Raw genomic sequence first — 18902 nt, 5'->3', positions numbered from 1 at the left:
TCGATAATGCATGGCTTAGAAAGGGTGGATGCTGGGAATGTGTTTCCATCAGGACCCATGGGCACAGCCTGAGAATTAGAGGGGGGTCAATTTAGAACGGAAATGAGGAGACATTTCTTCATGCAGAGAGTGGTGGGCCTGTGGAATTCATTGCCGTGGAGCACAGCAGAGGCCAGGACGTTAATTGTCTTCAGGGCAGAGATTGATAAATTCTTGATCACGCAAGGAATTAAGGGTGAACGGTGAGAGTGCCATGAAGTGGCGTTGAAATGCCCATTCATTCACGATTGAATGGCGGGGTGGACCCGATGGGCTGAATGGCCTTACTTCCATTCCTATGTCTTAGGCTCATCATCGTAAGGTTTTCTTTTCTGGTTTCCCACCGCTGAGAAGTCCTGGAAAGGCATGAGTTTAGAGCCCTCGTACATTAGGGCCTTCAGATCCTTCCCCTGGATTAGACTACCGACAGTGTGGAAACAGGTAACACTATGGGCAATTTAACATGGCCAATTCACCTTTGTACTGTGGGAGAAAACCAGAGCAACGTGCAAACTCCACAATTCCCAAGGCGGGAATTGAACCTGGGACCCTAGTATTTTCAGGCAGCAGTGCTAACCACTGAGCCACCTGATTCTGGAAGCTGCCACAATACTCTCCTTAGCTCTGTAGTTCATACAGTTTTTGAGCAAGATAAAATGTAGTTCTGCAAATACAAATTCACCCCACAAACATATATGTGCTTGTAAGTGTGTGTGTGTGTGTGTGTGTCTGTGCACGTGTGTGTGTGCGCGCGTGTGCGTGTGGGTGTGCGTGTGTTTGTGCGTGTGCATATATGGGGTGGGGGGGTGGGGCTGTTCTGAGTGTCAACAGACAGGAGTGTTCCCTCCCAGTCAGAGAACACTTCAGCAATTCGGGACATTCGACCTCGGACCTTCCTCCAAGGGGGACTTCGGGACAGGCAACAATGAAAAGTGGCCGAGCAGAGGCTGATCACCAAGTTTGGTAACAATGGAGATGGCCTCACCTGGGACATTACAGGTGACCCCATTCAACTACACACACACACACACACACACACACACACACGTACACACACACACATACACACACACACACACACATGCACACATACACACACACTTACACACACACACACATACCCACACATACACACACATACACGTATATACATAAACACAAACACATACACATATGCACACACACACCCACATACACACACGTACACGTACATATATACACACACACATATATACATACATACACACCCACACACACACAGCCACACACATGCATACGCATATTAACACACACACATATACACACACACACGCACCCACACACACACATGCACACATATATACACACACATTCACATGCATAAACACATATACACACACAGATACACACCCTCACACACAAACACATCCACACACAGATATACATACACACACATATACACACACACATATATACACACACATATATATACACACACATATATATACACACACATATGCACACACACATGCACACGCACATATACACACAAATACACACCCATACACATATACGCACACATACACACACACATACACTCACATACACACCCACACGCACATATACACACACACATATAAGTTTGTGTGATGAACGTGTACTTACAAAATTACATATTACTTTGCTCAAAAACTATATGAATTCCTGTGAGAGGCTGTAAATATGTTTATTAGATTAGAATCAGTCTGACCATTGTGGCACAGACAGCCTCATACAGGGGAGCTCACACCTTCAATACATCATCTGGGCCGACACGACACCAATTGTTAAAGTTCACTTGAGAATGTAACTTTTGATAAAAGTTCTGCAATTTACATATGAAAGAACAAAAACCAACCTGGCCATTCTAAAAGATGAGAGACTTAACAAACAATCCAGATACAATTTCTCAAGATAGAATTTCAGTTTCATCACACTGTAAACATTTGCGAAAAATTCTGTCCTGCAATCTTATTCTCCACAACCACCTGATGAAGGAGCAGTGCTCCGAAACCTAGTGCTTCCACATGTTCAACTCTAACCTGGTGTTGTGTGATTTTTAAATCTGTCATTCACCCATCTCCTGACGGTTGAGCATACATCTCAAGGTCAGGACAGCGGCCCTCCGCAGGGATACAAATCGACTCCTTCTTTGGTCGCTCCACGATGGATCTCTCTGATGACTGTTCCCGTTCGTTGGTTGGCTCATTGGGATCATTGCTGACATCTTGGAAGAATTCCTGGAGTCTCATTCGTCTGATGAATTCCTCACAACATTACTCAAGTATTTTTGTTGGAGATGGGGACAAAGGGAGACTAAATTTGATTTGCATTTCAACTTGAATTTGTTAAAAAAGTATTGAAACAGTTTGTAACATCATTTGGAAATGCATACAGTGGTTCTAAATCAGTTGTGTACAGTCTATGCAGAGAGAAAACAACCAACAAACCATTGGAATATTGACATTTCTCAAACCTTCTGTATCGTTGTGGAAAGAAAGGCATTTTGGACTTGGGCAGGAAACGATCTCTGTTCATTGTCAGGCACCAAGAGGATCTGAGAACTGAAAGGACGATGTGATCATTTGTCAGAAAGACCTGAGACTGTGTTGTTTCCCTTTTACACCTTGGCAGCAGCTGCCTGAACCTTTAGTGTGTCCCTCAGTGTGTTGTCACAGATCTGGGAGTGTGCTTGGCTGTCACACTCATTTGAGGTCAACTGTTCCCAGTGGTCTGCCAATATAATGCCCTCATGGCCTAATGGCTATGGCACTGGTCTCTGAAATCTGGGATTTCAGGGATTTCATTTTTAAGCCTGGTCTTTGCAGTGGCTGAATTTCATCCCATGTCAACTTCATCTCAATCCAAATTGACTGGATTTTTTAACTACTCTGTTAAAAATCATTGTGCCTGTGTTGAGATTATGGCAAATTCTGTTTAGTAGAGACTTATACAAGATAATTCTGGGATTTGGGAGATCTTGGGGTGAATTGTCTGAAAGAGACAGCACAGCCACAATGGTCTGAATGCCCACAAAGATCCTGTTGAATTGTCCTCAATGCAGCTTTTTGCAACATCTCCACTTCCACCTGCCCCAGTAACTGCAAATATCTTCAAGGTGCTGCACAAAATAACATTGAGCCCTTTGCTATTTTCCTGTCTGCTCCATTTTCCTCAGACTTGAGTTGTGCAAAGTTGGAGTTTGGGTTGATATCTCATCTGTCCGTTTGGGGAGAAATGGAAGGCGGGATCAATTTATCAAGCAGCCAACAATGTGGCATGAGATGGAAGGGTTAAGAACCAATCAGTGAGAGTGCAACACACAGAAACACACACGATGAGAGGTCAGGGTGCAGTATTTAAAGGCTGCCATTGGCAATCAGCAAGTGGGGCCCCAGTGGCCTAATGGATAAGGCACTGGCCTCCTAAGCCAGGAATTGTGGGTTCAAGTCCCATCTGGGGTGTCTTTGCAGCTTATCCTTTATTTATAATCTATTTTGGAAAAATCCCCATCTCTGCATTCAGTTGATGGTCAGTGGTATCCAACATGATCTTGCACAAGATTTTCGAGGATCTGCAGGATTGAATGTTGAAGGTGGTGATCAAGTGGCTGCTGTTTCTGGATGGGGACGAGATTCCTGAGAGTGCGGTTGGAGAGGTTGCTTTTGGAAGCCAGCTCTCATCACACTCTCATCAACAAACCAACCCTTCAACACTGATCCCTCCAGAACATCGGATATTACTGACAGAGAATACCCTTGCCAACGTTTATAGGTGCACCATCGACAGCATTCTGTCTGGATGTGTCACTAACTGGTTTGGCAACTGTACCATTCAAGATCGGAGACGGTTACAGAGAGTGGTGAACTCAGCCCAGACAATCACAAAGGCCAACCTCCCATCTATAGAATCCATCTACCAGGCCCACTGTCAAGGAAAGGTCTCCAGCATTCTCAAAGATCCATCCGACCCTGGCAATGTTTTTCTACAACCTCTACCATTGGGGAGAAGGAACAGAAGCCTGAACACACGCACCAACCAGTTTTGAAACAGTTTCTACCCTACTGTTGTTGGAATACTGAACGGTCTCACAGACTCTCAATACTCGCCTGGACCTGTGTTTTTGTTCCTGCTGCTGTTTCCCTATTATTTACTTATCTATGCGACTTAACTCTGTGAGCTGCCTGTATTGCTCACAAGACAAAACTTTTCACTGTGTCTATCATTACTTGCAAACCAAATATTTTCAATGAATCTTCCACCCTTAGGGTGACTGTTATCTTGGTCCAACTCATCGAATTTAAGTATAAATTTTTGCGTATGGAATAACTTTATTTCACCTGCATTTTATCCTGTTAAATACCAAGAGGACAGTATAGAAGTCAAGCAAGCTCAATGTTTGTACAGCCAACATAGAAGGAATGGTCCCAGAAAGACAAGAACAAATGGGTCAATGCTAATTCCTGCATCAGTGAGGAAACGAACAACAGATGAGGCGACTGTGGTGAAACAGACATTTGACTGTTTAATTTCAGATCAATGAATCTTCGAATGTGACTGCATATACTGAAGCCCATCATGTCAATGCTGTCTCTTTGGGAGAGCTGAGAAATTAATTCCACTCCCTTTCGCTCCAGTTCATCAAACGTTTGTTGCCACATGTATCAAACTGACTTGGAAATGTTTTAATTCCATGATCTCAAAGCAGCCATGCAGTTTTAAAGACATTAGGTCAGAGATTAACTTAATTTGAATGGAGATAATGCAGTGAGAGGGTTTTAATTGGAGAGAATGTTTAAATAGAAAGTATCCCCAGAAGGGATGTAAACCACAGGCAGTAGCTTAGAAGATCAGAGATGGAGCTGTTATGTCACTGGGACAACACGTGCTTCTGGGGCCATGTCAGGAGAATTGATCCCCTCAACCTTGGTTGTGTTCATGTCAGAACAATGCTGCACTCTCCCAACATTTATGTTCACCAACATTTCACGAGTTTCATCCCACCATCAAACTCACCATGGACTACTGTTTAGTATCTGTCTCATTCTTGGACACATGCATCTCCATCAAGGATGGACACCACAGAACCTCACTCAAATGCAAACCCACCGTCAACATATTAAAACAGCCGTCCCCTCTGTACAAGCCGTACACTTACACAGGATCTGTTCAGGTGAGGGGGGAATGTGAGGGGCACTTGGAAGTACACAAGGATGTCCTGATAAGAATGTGACATGATGCTTAACTCATCAATCGCCAGTTCTGACATGCCCCAGGGAGAAACTGCAATGACCTCCTCAGGAGACAGACACGAGCTGCAACCAACAGGGTACCCTTCATTGTTCAGTACTTACCAGGAGCTGAGAAACTACGTCACATTCTCCACAGCCTGCAACACATTATCGATGAGGATGAGCACCTCGCCAAGACCTTCCCCACCCCTCCACTTCTCACCTTTAAACAGCCACCAAACCTTAAACAGATCATTGTTCACAGCAAACTGCCCGGCCTTCAGGACAACACCAAACAACCCTGTCACAGCAAACGCTGTAAAACGTGTCAGAGTGTCACCATGGATACCGCCATTACACATGGGGACATCTCCCACCATGTACGCGGCAGGTACTCATGTGACTCGGCCAACATTGTCTATCTCATACGCTGCAGGGAAGGATGCCCAATGCATGGTACATTGGCGAGACCGAGCAGAGGCTACGGCAACAGATGAATGGCCACCGCGTAATAATCACCAAACAGAGGTGTTCCCTCCCAGTCGGAGATCACTACAACGATCAGGGACTTTCAACCTCAATCTTTCAGGTAACCATCCTCCAAGGTGGACTTTGGGACCGGCAACAACGAAACGTGGCTGAGCAGACGCTGATAACCACGTTTGGTACCCATGGGGATGGCCTCAACTGGGATCTTGGGTTCATGTCACACTACAGCTGACCCCACTGCACTATACACACACACACACACACAGACACACACAGACACACACACGTCATGTCACACAATACACACACATGCTCCCACACTCACACCCACACACACACCTTCTCACAGATATATACCCCGTTATATCTGTCTTCATCAGATGAAGACAACCACCCAGTGAAGGAGCATCGCTTCGAAAGCTAGTGCTTCCAAATAAACCCGCTGGACTATAGCCTGGTGTTGTGTGATTTTTAACTTTGTCCACCCCAGTCTAACCCCGGCTCCTCCAAAACATTTAAAAGGCATCTGGATGGGGGTATATGAACAGGGTGGGTTTAGAGGGATATGGGCCAAATGCTGGCAAGTCGGACTAGATTAATTCAGGATATCAGGTCGGCACAGACGAGTTGGACCAAAGGGTCTGTTTCCGTGCTGTATAACTCTAAGACTCTGTAACATTTAAAAGGCAGCTGGATGGGGACATGAATAAGAAGGCTTCAGAGGGATATGGACCAAATGCTGGTTTGTGGGACTAGATAACTTTCGGATATCTGGTTGGCATGGACGAGTTGGAGCGAAGGATCTGTACAACTCTGTGACTCTGGAAGTGTAAGCTTTCTTGGGAGATTTTGACCTTTATTACAGAGCCTTTTTAAATGACTGGGACATTTTAATTTGTGCTTATTTGGTTTAATTGGTTTCTTTTAATTTGTTTTCAGAGTCGTGTAAGGAGACTTTTGAAAAGTTGGCTGTCAGTAGGTTAGAAGACGGAATAGGTTATGCTGCATTCTGCAATTACAGCGATGATGATGTGCCAAGTGTAATACTTCAACTGGCTTGGCATTGATTTATTGGTTAATACTCTTAGCCATTGAAGTTATAACATCTTCAGTTGAGAGTGAAAGCATATATCTTGGGAGGATATTTAATTGCTCTAAAGATACCACATATCTGAAAGTTCCCTGCAGTTAATAGATCAATGGGACAGGAATTACCTATTATATCACAAAGTAAGTCTGTTTCTCTCTGCTGAACTTCTACTCAGCTAAAGATTGACTCTGCCTGTTGTGTGAAATGGCTTTTAATTTCCACTGATCAACCAGATGAACGTTAGTAACATAATGTCCCGATATAGGGCTGGTTCTCTTCCACAAAGGGGGGTCTCGCAAGTTCGGGCAGATCTTTCTACTGAGACAGGAAACGATTTCTCTTCATTCTGAGGCACCAAGAGGGTCTGAGAAATGAAGGGACGATGTCCTAACTGGTCAGAAAGGCCTTAGACAGTGTTCTTTAACTGTTACACCTTGACAGCAGCTGCTCCATACTTTAGTGTGTCCCTCAACATGTCATTGTCGATCTTGGAACCTGCTCAGCTGTCGCACTCGTTTGAGGTCAACACTTTCCACAGAGAGTGCAAGGTGGGAGCCTGAGGGGCCGAATGGATAAGGCCCTGGCTTCCCTAAGCTGGTAATTGTTGGTTCAAGTCCCATCTGGGGTGCTTGGGTTTTAATCCTGGGCTTTGTTGCTGATTTTCATTCCATGTCAACTTCATCTCAATCCATGCTGACTGAATTTTTCATCGACAGTACTCTGTTAAAAATCACTGTGCCTACGTTGAGATTATGGCAAATGAGGTGACATAGAAACTTGCACAAGGTAATTCCAGGATTTGGGAGATCTTGGGGTGAATTGTCTGAAAGAGACAGCACAGCCACAATGGGCTGAATGCCCGCTAAGATCCTGTTGATTTGTCCTTAATGCAACTTTTTGCAACATCTCCACTTCCTCCTTCCCCACTAACTGCAAATATCTTGAAAGTGCTGCACACAATAACATTGAGCCCTTTTCCTTCTGCTCCATTTGCCTCAAACTGTGGGTCTGCAAAGTTGGAGTTGAGTTGATTTCTCGACTGGGAGAAAGTGAGCACTGCAGATGTGAGAGATCAGAGTCAAACTGTGTGGTGCTGGAAAAGTACAGCTGGTCAGGCGGCATCCGAGGAGCAGGGGAGTCAATGTTTCGAGTATAAGCTCTTCAGGCCTATGCTCGAAATGTCGACTCTCCTGCTCCTCGGACGCTGTCTGACCGGCTGTGATTTCTCAAATGTCCGTCTGGGGCCAAATGGGAGGCAAGATCAATTTATCAAGCAGCCGACAATTTAGCATGAAATGGAAGGGGTAAAAAACAATCAGTAAGAGTAGAAAACTCAGCAAAAAACAATATGACAGGGCAGGGTTCAGTATTTAAAGGTTGCCATTTGATCTTGACGGGTGTATCCCCAACGGCCTAATGGATAAGGCACTGGTCTCCTAAACCAGGGGTTTTTGGGTTCGTGTCCCATCTGGAGTATCTGATTATTTATGGCTTGTTCACTGTCAACGTTATTTCTAATTGACTTTGGAGAAATCCCCCTTGTCTGCTTTCAGCGGATGGGAAGTGGTGCCCAACATGTTCTTGCTCAAGATTTTTGGGGATCTTCAGGATGGGGGGGTGAATCGTCTGAAAGAGACAGCACAGTTACAATGGCTGAAAACTTGCTGAGATTCTCCTGGGGATGCCATGGTGGCTCAGTGAGTAGCACTGCTGCCTCACAGTGTCAGGGACCTGGCTTTGATTCCTCCCTTGGGTGACTGCTCCTGAAGAGTTTCCAAGTTGGCTCCGTGGTTAGCACTGCTGTCTCATAGTACCAGGGACCGAGGTTCAATTTCAGCCTCTGGTGACAGTTTGTGTGGATTTTGCACTTTCTCCCCGTGTCTGTGTGGGTTTCCTCCAGGTGCTCCAGTTTCCTCCCACAAGTAAATTAGCCATGCAAAATTGCCCAGACGGTTCAGGGATGTGAAGGTTGGGTGCATTTGGCAGGAGGACACGTTGGGGAGTGAGTCTGGGTGGGCCAAATGGCCTGTTTCCACACTGTATGGAATCTATGAGAAAGACATTTGGACAGGTACATGACAGGAAATGCTTGTGTGGATGTGGACCAAGTGGAGGCAGGTACAATTAGTTTTAAAGTTAATGGCTCCATGACACTGCCCCTTCACTTTGGGAGAGGTGTACACCAAGGCTGCCCCCTGTCCGGCCAGCTGGATTCCCTGTGCGTGGAGCCTTTCCTGTGCCTCTTATGGAGGAGGTTGTCGGGGCTGGTTCAGCGCGGTGCGGGCACGGGGGTGGTCATCTCGGCCTACGCTGACCACGTGCTCCTCCCTTTCACCGACCCTGCTGACCTGGGGAGGATGTGTGAGTGCCAGGTTGTGTACTCAGCGGCCTCTTCCACCAGGATCAACTGGGCCCAATATTCCAGACGACTGGTCAGTCCGTGGCGGGTGGAGTCTCTGTCGGAGGAGTTACGGGGGTTCAGCTGGAGTACCACCCATCTCCTCGACCTGGGGGTCTACCTCAGCCCAGCTGAGGAATCCTGGCCGGGGAACTGGCAGGAGCTGGAGGCCAAAATCTCACCTCGCCTCAGCCTCTGGACAGGACTGCTCCGAGTGCTGTCTCACAGGAGTCGAGTGTTGGTCATAAACCAGCTGGTGCCTGCCATGCTGTGGTACCGGCTGGTCACTTTGGTCCCTCCACCTGGTTTTTTCGCTGACATCCAGAGAATGTTGGTTCACTTCTTCTGGGACAAAAAGATGCACTGGGTCACTGCGCAGGTCCTGAGTCTCCATATTGAGGAGGGCGGTCAGTCGCTGATGTGCGTTCACACCCAGGTAACGATGTTCCACCTTCAGACCTTGCAGCGATACCTTTACATTGAGCCTCCCCCTCGGCGGGGGGCCCTGGTGACGTATTTTTTCCACCAGGTGCGTAACCTCAACTACGAGACTCAGCTCCTGTTCAGGGACCGTGATGGTTTGGAGGTCACTCTCAGGACACTGCCTGTCTTTTACCAGGACCTGCTCACGGTCTGGAACATGGTCGAATCGCGTCACGCCTACCCTCCGGCAGGAGTAGCGGCTGTCGTCATGGAGACGTTGCTCAGGAATCCGCACCTCCGTACTCGTGGGTTCGAGCGACTGTCGGAGGGGAGGGCCGTGACTGCGAGGGTGACCAGGGTCGGGGACGTGCTGGATGGTGTGGGCCTGGGCTGGACGCTGCCGCAGGATATAGCGAGCAGGGCAGCGGTAGACGTCCGGTACGTGGCCACCACCATCCGACACCTTAAAACGACGGTGCTCAGACCCAACGTAGTGCCCCAGTTGGAGGATGCTCAGGTGTGCGGTGGGATCCCATCTGCACTCACTCCTGACCAGACGGAATTTCACATTGGCCCCAGGGTCCTGTATTTCCTGCGGGAGCCTGTGCCCCACAACCTGAGCTGTCTCCGGAGTTTTAGTTTTGTCCCTTTCAGGGGTGTATCACAGAGGGCCCTGTACAGACTGCTGCTGCACACCCTCATCCACCTCCCGGACACACCCTGGCGTGCCCATTTACCACCGGGCGGTGGGGATCATCCCCAGTGAAGGGCTCTCTACATGGGAGTCCTCCCCCTTTCTCACGGGGATCTGGGGTGGAGGGTATTGCACGCGGCAGTCCACAGATTGTGGTGGTTCACGGACTCCCAGCCCAACTGCTTGTTCTGTGGTGCTGTGGAGTCCATGGAACAGGGCGCTTGCACTCCCTTTTTAGCTTTCTGGGAAACCTTCTCCTCCGTTTCTGGTTGGACTTCAGCCCCACACTCCCCATCATTGGGCACCCAGTGCCGAGGGGGGAGGGTTGGTCAGAGGATCTCCTCATGGGTCTGCTCCTGGGCCTGGCCAAACTGGTTGTTAGGGCCGATTGCCTGACCCTCTTCCATGGTTACGTTCGAGCCCGGGTGTCCCTGGAGAAGGAGCACGCAGTGTCTACCAACATCCTTGAGCTGTTCAGAGAGTGCCCTCCCCCTCACTGTTTGGTCACACAGCATTGCCCTTTGATGATTGTCATTGGCCACTTGGGTGTTTCCTTTCTTCCTGGTGGTGGGAATTGAATAAAGATTTGTATATCTGTTGTCTTTCACTGTGCCTCACACCTGCACACACACAACATGGGTGCTGGGGAAAACATAAGCACTACCACAGTTAGGCAGCAGTGCGGGGGTAAAGAGAAAAACATATATAACCCGGAGATTTGGAATGCCCTCAGTCCAGGGCACTGACTCTGTGCTGGCTGAGCCACATTCAGTGTGTTCATGCAAAACAAAACTTAAAAGCTGCCATTTTAACATCACACAGGTGGCCTCAGTGGCCTAATGGATAAGGCACTGGCCTCCTAAGTCAGGGATTGTGGGTTCAAGTCCCATCTGGGGTGTCTGACTTTTAAAGCTTGTCTTCATGGCTGATCTTCATCCGAGGTCAAGTCAATTTCTCATCTCCTCTGGAAAAGTCCCCGAGTCTGTGTTGGGTTGGTGGTACCCTGTGTCAGAAAAATACAGAATGTTGAGGATATGCAGGATTTTTGGGTCAATCGTCTGAAAGAGACAGCACAGTCACAATGACTGAAAACCTGCTGAGATCCTCCTGGGGATGGCATGGTGGCTCAGTGGTCAGCAGGACTGCCTCACAGTGTCAGGGACCTGGCTTTGATTCCTCCCTTGGGTGTCTGTTTGTGTCGAGTTTGCACATTTTCTCAATGGGGTCCTCCAGGTGCTTTGATTTCCTCCCACAGCCCAAAGATGTGCAGGTTCGGTGGATTGGATTTGGGGAGTGCAGGGTGAGAGGATTGTGGTTGGGCCTGGGTGGAATGCTCTTCAAAGGGCCAGTGTGGATGTGATGGTCTGAATGGCCTCCTCCCACCCCACTCTAGGGCTTCTCTGAACAAGGTTGGACCAAATGGTCAGAGCTCCACTGCAAGGCCCAGTCAAGGCTTTGAGAAGGGACTGCCATCCAGGTGTGTGTTCCTACCCTACTTTTCCCTGATCTTCCAGAATCTTCTGTGGCTTTGGCCAATACGGTCATGAGCTGGGTTCACATCATCCAATGGGGTCACACCAATACCCTTCACTGTTGTCATGCCAGGAGCTATAAAGTTTATTGTCTCAGGCTGACACTTCTCGAATATACAACCCTCAGGCTGGTTGGAACTGGTTCTTCTTGAATCTTTGTAACTCTTTGATCTTAGTTGCACTGTTCTCTGGAGCTGATAGCTGCTGTTTAATTTAGTGTGGCCAATTTTCTATCAGGTCAAGTTTCTCCAGCTGAGGATCAATTGAGAATGCCTGATTTTGTTGCCACGCTCACGTGACCACACAGGATTGAGATCAGCTGCACAGTGAAGTTTTCAACAAAATCAAAACCCCAAATAAGACTTGAGCCCACAATCTCTGGTTTAGGAAGTTAGTGTCGTACCCATGAGGTCACTGGGGCTCCAACAGATAGAGCTACCAATCTATGGACAAAGCAACTTCTGTTTTGGTTGTGTTGGTGTCAGTCTAAGCTATATTCTGTCAACATTACCAGCTGAACCCCAGATTACCTGCATGTTTGGTATTTATGATAAGGTCCAATATGTCAATGGGAATGATTGAAATCTGGGGGTTCAAGGTTGGAACTGATGGGGCTGTGGCTATGCATTTGGGCCCTTACCTTTCTTAGTCAAGGTATTGAATACAATTGCAAGGAGGTTATGATGGAGATGTGAGGTAGTTAGGCCATCGTTGGAGTACTTGGAGTGCCACATCCACAGATTAGACAAACATTTGTGGGAAGGCAACTGCTGAGTCTGACTCACAGAGTTTACAGAGGGAGGTGGATGGGTTAAGGGAGTAGCCAACAACTCAGCAAATGAAAGAAAATGTGGGAATGTGTGAGGTCATACACTTTGGTAGGAAGAATAAAGCAGCTGGATATTATTTCAATGGAGAAAGACAGCAGAAAGTTCCAGCACAGAGAGATATGAAATGTGTTTTTGCGGTCTCGCCGTTGATCCTTTGCTGGAACCAACCTTCATGGTAATATCGGTGAGATGTTCTTGGTTTCTCTTTAGTTCTTGAGTCTGGTTAAGCCGATTGTGATTTGCAGGCCGTGGTGAGACTGCGGTCAAGATCACCGTCAGTTTCTTGGATGAAGTCTTCACGACTGGTAACGCTGACAGTCACCACTGGAGAGTGTCTCTGCCATTATCTGCAGTTGGCCCTGTACATCAACGGTTTCATCAGCAAACCTCAAGAGACAACATCCAAAACCTTTGTGCTCTTGAAGCCAAATCGTTTCTCATTAAGACAAGAAACAAAATGTCTTTAATGTGATGATGTTGATTTGAACATTCGGGAAGATCAGGGAAAAGGAGCATAGGGACACACACCTGGATGGCAGTCCCTTCACGAAGCCTTGACTGGGCCTTTGACCATCTGCTCCAAACTTGTTCAGAGAAGCCCTAGAGTAGGGTGGGAGGAGGCCATTCAGACCATCACATCCACACTGACCCTCTGAAGAGCATCCCAGCCAGGCCTAACCCCTATCCTCTCACCCTGCATTCCCCAAAGCCAATCCACCAAACCTGCACATCTTTGGGCTGTGGGAGGAAACCAAAGCACCCGGAGTACCCCATGGAGAGAATGTGCAAACTCGACACAAACAGACACCCAAGGGAGGAATCAAAGCCAGGTCCCTGACACTGTGAGGCAGCAGTGCTACGCACTGAGCCATCATGCCATCCCCAGGAGAATCTCAGCAGGTTTTCAGCCATTGTGACTGTGCTGTCTCTTTCAGGGAATTCTGCATTAATCCTGCAGATCCCCAAAAACTTGTGTAAGGTCACAGGGGACACCACATCCCATCAACTGAATGCAGACATGGGGAAGTTTGCAAAGTGGATTAAAGTGCAAGGACATACAATGAAGAGTCCAACACCCCAGATAGGGCTTGAACCCACAATCCCAGATGAAGGAGACTAAGGCTTTATCCATTAGGCCACTGGGGCTGCACAATTTAAGCAGCAATGGCAGCCTTTAAATACTGCACCCTGACCTCTTATTGTGTGTTTTTCTGAGTTTGATTCTCTCACTGCACTCTGGGGATCCAAGATGGCGGTGATCTCGGACGATCATGTTGCAGAGCTTCGCACCACAGCACAAGGGGGAAGAATTTCTATCCCACCCAGTCTGGACCATCGCGATATCCTGGGACTCTGAAAAGGTTGTGGAGTCCCAGGACATTGTGAAAAATCAACTTACCTGCGTTTTCATCGTCCAGGGATGTTGAAGAAGGGAGGAGCAGTGTCCGGGGCCAGGCCCCCGGCCCAGCCTGCAGGATCCATGGGCTCGATTACCTACCAGGCCCTGGGGAAGGAGCTCGCGAAATCTCGCGAGATGTTGGGGAAGCAGATAGAGGTGAAGCTGGCCCCGATCTCTGTCATGCTGCAGAAGCATGAACAGCAGCTGGGAGACCTGGAAAAGAGGACGGATGAGGTTGAACACAGAGTCACAGTGGTGGAAGCTGATACCAGTTCCTCTAAGGATAGGATCCAAGCGTTGGAGGCTGAGGGGTGACCTTACAGAGGTTTATAAAATCATGAGGAGCACGAATAGGGTAAACCGCCAAGGTCTTTTCCCTGGGGTGGGGGACTCCAGAACTAGAGGGCATAGGTTTAGGGTGAGAGGGAAAAGATATAAAAGAGACCTAAGGGGCAACTTTTTCAAGCAGAGGGTGGTGTGTGTGTGTGGAATGAGCTGCCAGACGAAGTGGTGGAGGCTGGTACAATTACATCATTTAAAAGGCATCTGGATGGGTATATGAATAGGAAGAGTTTGGAGGGAGATGGGCCGGGTGCTGGAAGGTGGGACTAGATTGGGTTGGGATATCTGTTCGGCATGGACGGGTTGGACCGAGGGTGTGTTTCTGTGCTGTACATCTCTATGACTCGATGACTGGAAGTGTCAGTCTGAGTAAATCCGTTGTCTAGCTCCTGGCAATGTGACCCCATTGGATGATGTGAACCCAGCTCATGGCCCTTTTGGCCAAAGCTCCAGAACATTCTGGAAGATCAGGGAAAAGAAGGATATGAACACACACCTGGATGCCAGTCCCTTAGCAAAGCCTTGACTGGCATCTGCAGCAAATCTCTGATCATCTGCTCCAAATTTGTTCATAAAAGCCCTCGAGTGAGAGGGACAAGCCAGTCACCCCAAGTCCACACTCAGCCTCTGAAGAGCATCCCATTCAAGCCCGATCCCTATCCTCTCACCCTGCATTCCCCAAAACCTATCCACTGAACCTGCACATCTTTGGGCTGTGGGAGGAACACAATGCACTCCGAGTACCCCATGGAGAGAATGTGCAAACTCGACACAAACAGACACCCAAGGGAGAAATCAAAGCCAGGTCCCTGACACTGTGAGTCACAATGCCAGCCCCAGGAGAATCTCAGCAGTTCTTTCCCCATTGTGGCTCTGCAGTCTCTTTCAGGCAATTTCGACCCAATCCTGCAGATCCCCGACAACTTTGTGCAAGTTCATGTTGGACAGCACTTCCCACCAACTGAATGCAGACATGGGGATGTTTATAATGTAGATTAGAAGTAAAGTTCAAAGTGGGCAACCTATGCATGTTATCTACTCAGGAGGGGATTAGAACCCACAATTCCTGGCTTAGGCGCCCAATGTCTTATCCATTAGGCCACCAGGACTACATGTCTGTTGTTAAACTGGCAGCCTTTTAATACTGCACCCTGATGGCTCATATTGTGTTTTTCTCAGTTTTATACTCTCACTAATTGTTTTTTACAACTTCTATCTAATGCTAAAAAATTGGCTGTTTGATAAATCAATCTCACTTCCCATTTGTCCCCAAACAGACAGACAAGAAACCAACCAAACTCCAACTTTGCACAACTCACATCTGAGGAAAATGGAGCAGACAGGAAAATAACAAAGGGCTCAATGTTATTTTGTGCAACGCTTTCAAGATACTTGCAGTTAGTGGGGAGGAAGTAGGTGGAGATGTTGGAAAAAGTTGCATTGAGGACAAATGCTTTCTTTGGTTAGACCGCACTTGGAATACTGCGTCCAGTTCTGGTCGCCCTATTATAGGAAAGATGCTGGTTGGAGGAAAGTGTTGAGGGGATGTCAGAGCCGGGTTCTTTACACAGAGAGTTTTGAGAGCATGGAATGTGTTGCCAGCAGCAGTTGTGGAAGCAAGGTCACTGGGGACATTTAAGAAACTGCTGGACATGCATATGGTCACAGACATTTGAGGGTGCATACATGAGGATCAATGGTCGGCACAACATCGTGGGCTGAAGGGCCTGTTCGGTGCTGTACTGTTCTGTGTTCTATTTAGTATGTTCCAGATCAACAGAATCTTAGCGGGCATTCAGCCCATTGTGGCTGTGCTGTCTCTTTCAGACAATTCTCCCCAAGATCTCCCAAATCCTGGAATTGCCTTGTGCAAGTTTTTATTACACATCATTTGCCATAATCTCAACACAGGCACAGTGATTTTGAACAGAGTAGAGGCAAAATGCAGTCAATTTGGATCGTGATGAAGTTGGCATGGGACAAAAGTCAGCTGCAAAGACCAAGCTTAAAACGTAAGCAGCCCAGAGGGGAATTAAACCCACAATCCCACACTTAGGAGGACAGTGGTTTACCCAATATGCTACTCGGGCACACATAGCCATTTGCCAGTGTAAAGTCTTCGCACCAATGAGTGTTACAGCCCAGAATGTTCCAACATCTCAGATGACATGTTGAGGGATGCACTAAAGTTTTGGGCAACTGCTGCCAAGGTGTAACAGGGAAACAACACAGTCTCAGGTCTTTCTGACAAAATATCACATCGTTCTTTCAATTCACAGACCCTCTCGGTGCCTGACAATGAACAGAGATCAGTTCCTGCCCAAGGACAAAATGCCTTTTTGTTCACAACGATACAGAAGCTTTGAGAAATGTCCACATTCCAATGTTTTGTTGGTTCTTATCTCTCTGCATAGACTGTACACAACTGATGTGGAATAAAGGAAAGCATACCCAATGCCTTCTTCACTGTCCTATCGATCCCCGACTCTACTTTCAAGGAGCTATGAACCTACACTCTAAGGTCTCTTTGTTCAGCAACACTCCCTGGGACATTCCCATTAAGTCTATAAGCCCAGCTAAGATTTGCTTTCCCAAAATGCAGCACCTCACATTGATCTAAATTAAACTCCACCCATCACTCCTCAGCTCATCGGCCCTTCTAATCAAGATCCCGTTGTAATCTGAGGGAACCTTCTTTGCTGTCCACTACACCTCCAATTTTGGTGTCATCTGCAAACTTACTAATGATACCTCATAATCATACTAACATATATATAAATGACGGAAAGTAGTGGACCCAGCACTGATTCTTGTGGCACTCCATTGGTCACAGGGCTCCAGTCTGAAAAACAACCCTCCACCACCATCCTCTGTCTCCTACCTTTGAGCCAGTTCTGTATCCAAACCGCTAGTTCTCCCTGTATTCCATGAGATCTAACCTTGCTGATCAGCCTCCCATGTGGAACCTTGTCAAACGCCTTCCTGAAGTCCATATAGATTACATCCACCGCTCTGCCCTCATCAATCCTCTTTGTGACTTTTTCAGAAAACTCAATCATGTTTTTGAGTCATGATTTCTCCAGCATTTTCTCTGTTTCAGATTTCCAGCATTCACAGCATTTAGCTTTTATTGGACAGCTTGCCATTTCACTTGGCAATGAAAAACGTTTTGTGATTTACACATGAAAGAACTGAAACCAACCTGGTCATTCTAAAAGATGAGAGACTTCACACACAATCCAGATTTTTTTCAATATATAATTTCAGTGACATCACACTGTAAACTTTTGCCATAAATTCTGTGTCTTACAATCTTATACTCCACAACCACCTGACGAAGCAGCAGCGCACCGAAAGCTCGTACTTTGAGATAAACCTGTTGGACAACAACCTGGTGTTTTGTGATTTTTAACGATGATTATTCGAAACTTGCACAAGGTAATTGCAGGATTTGGGAGATCTTGGGGTGAATTGTCTGAAAGAGACAGCACAGCCACAATGGGCTGAATGCCTGCTATGATTCTGTTGATTTGTCCTCAATGCAGCTTTTTGCAACATCTCCACTTACTCCTTCCTCATTAACTGTAAATATTTTCAAGGTGCTGCACAAAATAACATTGAGCCCTTTGCTATTTTCTCGTCTGCTCCATATTCCTCAGACTCGAGTTGTGCAACATTGGAGTTTGGTTATTTCTCGTCTGTCCGTTTGGGGACAAATGGGAAGTCAGATTGATTAATCAAGCAGCCAACAATTTGGCATGAGATGGTTGGGGTCAAAAACAATCAGTGAGAGTCGAACACTCAGAAACACACAGTCTGAGAGGTCGGGTGGACTACATAAAGGCTGTGATTTTCAGCATACTTTATGGCCCCAGTGGCCTAATGGATATGGCACTGGCCTTCTAAACCAGGGATTGTGGGTTCGAGTCCCATCTGGGGTGCTAGTCACTTGCTCATTGTCAACTTGATTTCTCATCGACTTTGGGAAAATCTCCATGTCTGCATTCAGTTGATGGGAAGTGGTGTCCAACATCTTCTTGCACAAGATTTTCAGGATTGAGGTGAATTATATGAAAGAGAAAGCACAGTCACAATGGCTGCAAACCTGCTGAGATTCTCCTGGGGATGGCATGGTGGCTCAGTGGGTAGCACTGCTGCCTCACAGTGTCAGGGACCTGGCTTTGATTCCTCCCTTGGGTGTCTGTTTGTGTCGAGTTTGCACATTCTCTCCATGGGGTACTCCGGGTGCTTTGGTTTCCTCCCACAGCCCAAAGATGTGCAGGTTCGGTGGATTGGCTTTGGGGCAATGCATGGGGAGAGGATTGGGGTTGGGCCTGGATTGGATGCTCTTCAGAGGGTCAGTGTGGATGTGATGGGCTGAATGGTCTGCACATCTCACACGAGGGCTTTTCTGAAC

At 47.3% G+C, this 18902-nt stretch overlaps 3 non-coding genes across 3 annotated transcripts; all 3 read left to right on the top strand.

Annotated features, from left to right (window-relative positions):
* The first annotated feature begins 3448 nt into the window (after positions 1 to 3448).
* On the top strand, positions 3449 to 3521 carry trnar-ccu (transfer RNA arginine (anticodon CCU)). Its single transcript has one exon. It is a non-coding gene; the product is annotated as a tRNA-Arg (tRNA).
* A 7686-nt stretch (positions 3522 to 11207) lies between these two features.
* Positions 11208 to 11280, top strand: trnar-ccu (transfer RNA arginine (anticodon CCU)). The gene has a single exon. It is a non-coding gene; the product is annotated as a tRNA-Arg (tRNA).
* Positions 11281 to 18353: 7073 nt separating this feature from the next.
* trnar-ucu (transfer RNA arginine (anticodon UCU)) lies at positions 18354 to 18426 on the top strand. The gene has a single exon. It is a non-coding gene; the product is annotated as a tRNA-Arg (tRNA).
* The last annotated feature ends 476 nt before the right edge of the window (positions 18427 to 18902 follow it).

The sequence above is a fragment of the Chiloscyllium punctatum genome, chromosome 18 (genome assembly GCF_047496795.1).
Source record: "Chiloscyllium punctatum isolate Juve2018m chromosome 18, sChiPun1.3, whole genome shotgun sequence".
NCBI lineage: Eukaryota > Metazoa > Chordata > Chondrichthyes > Orectolobiformes > Hemiscylliidae > Chiloscyllium > Chiloscyllium punctatum.
This window is presented reverse-complemented; position numbering and strand designations above follow the sequence as displayed.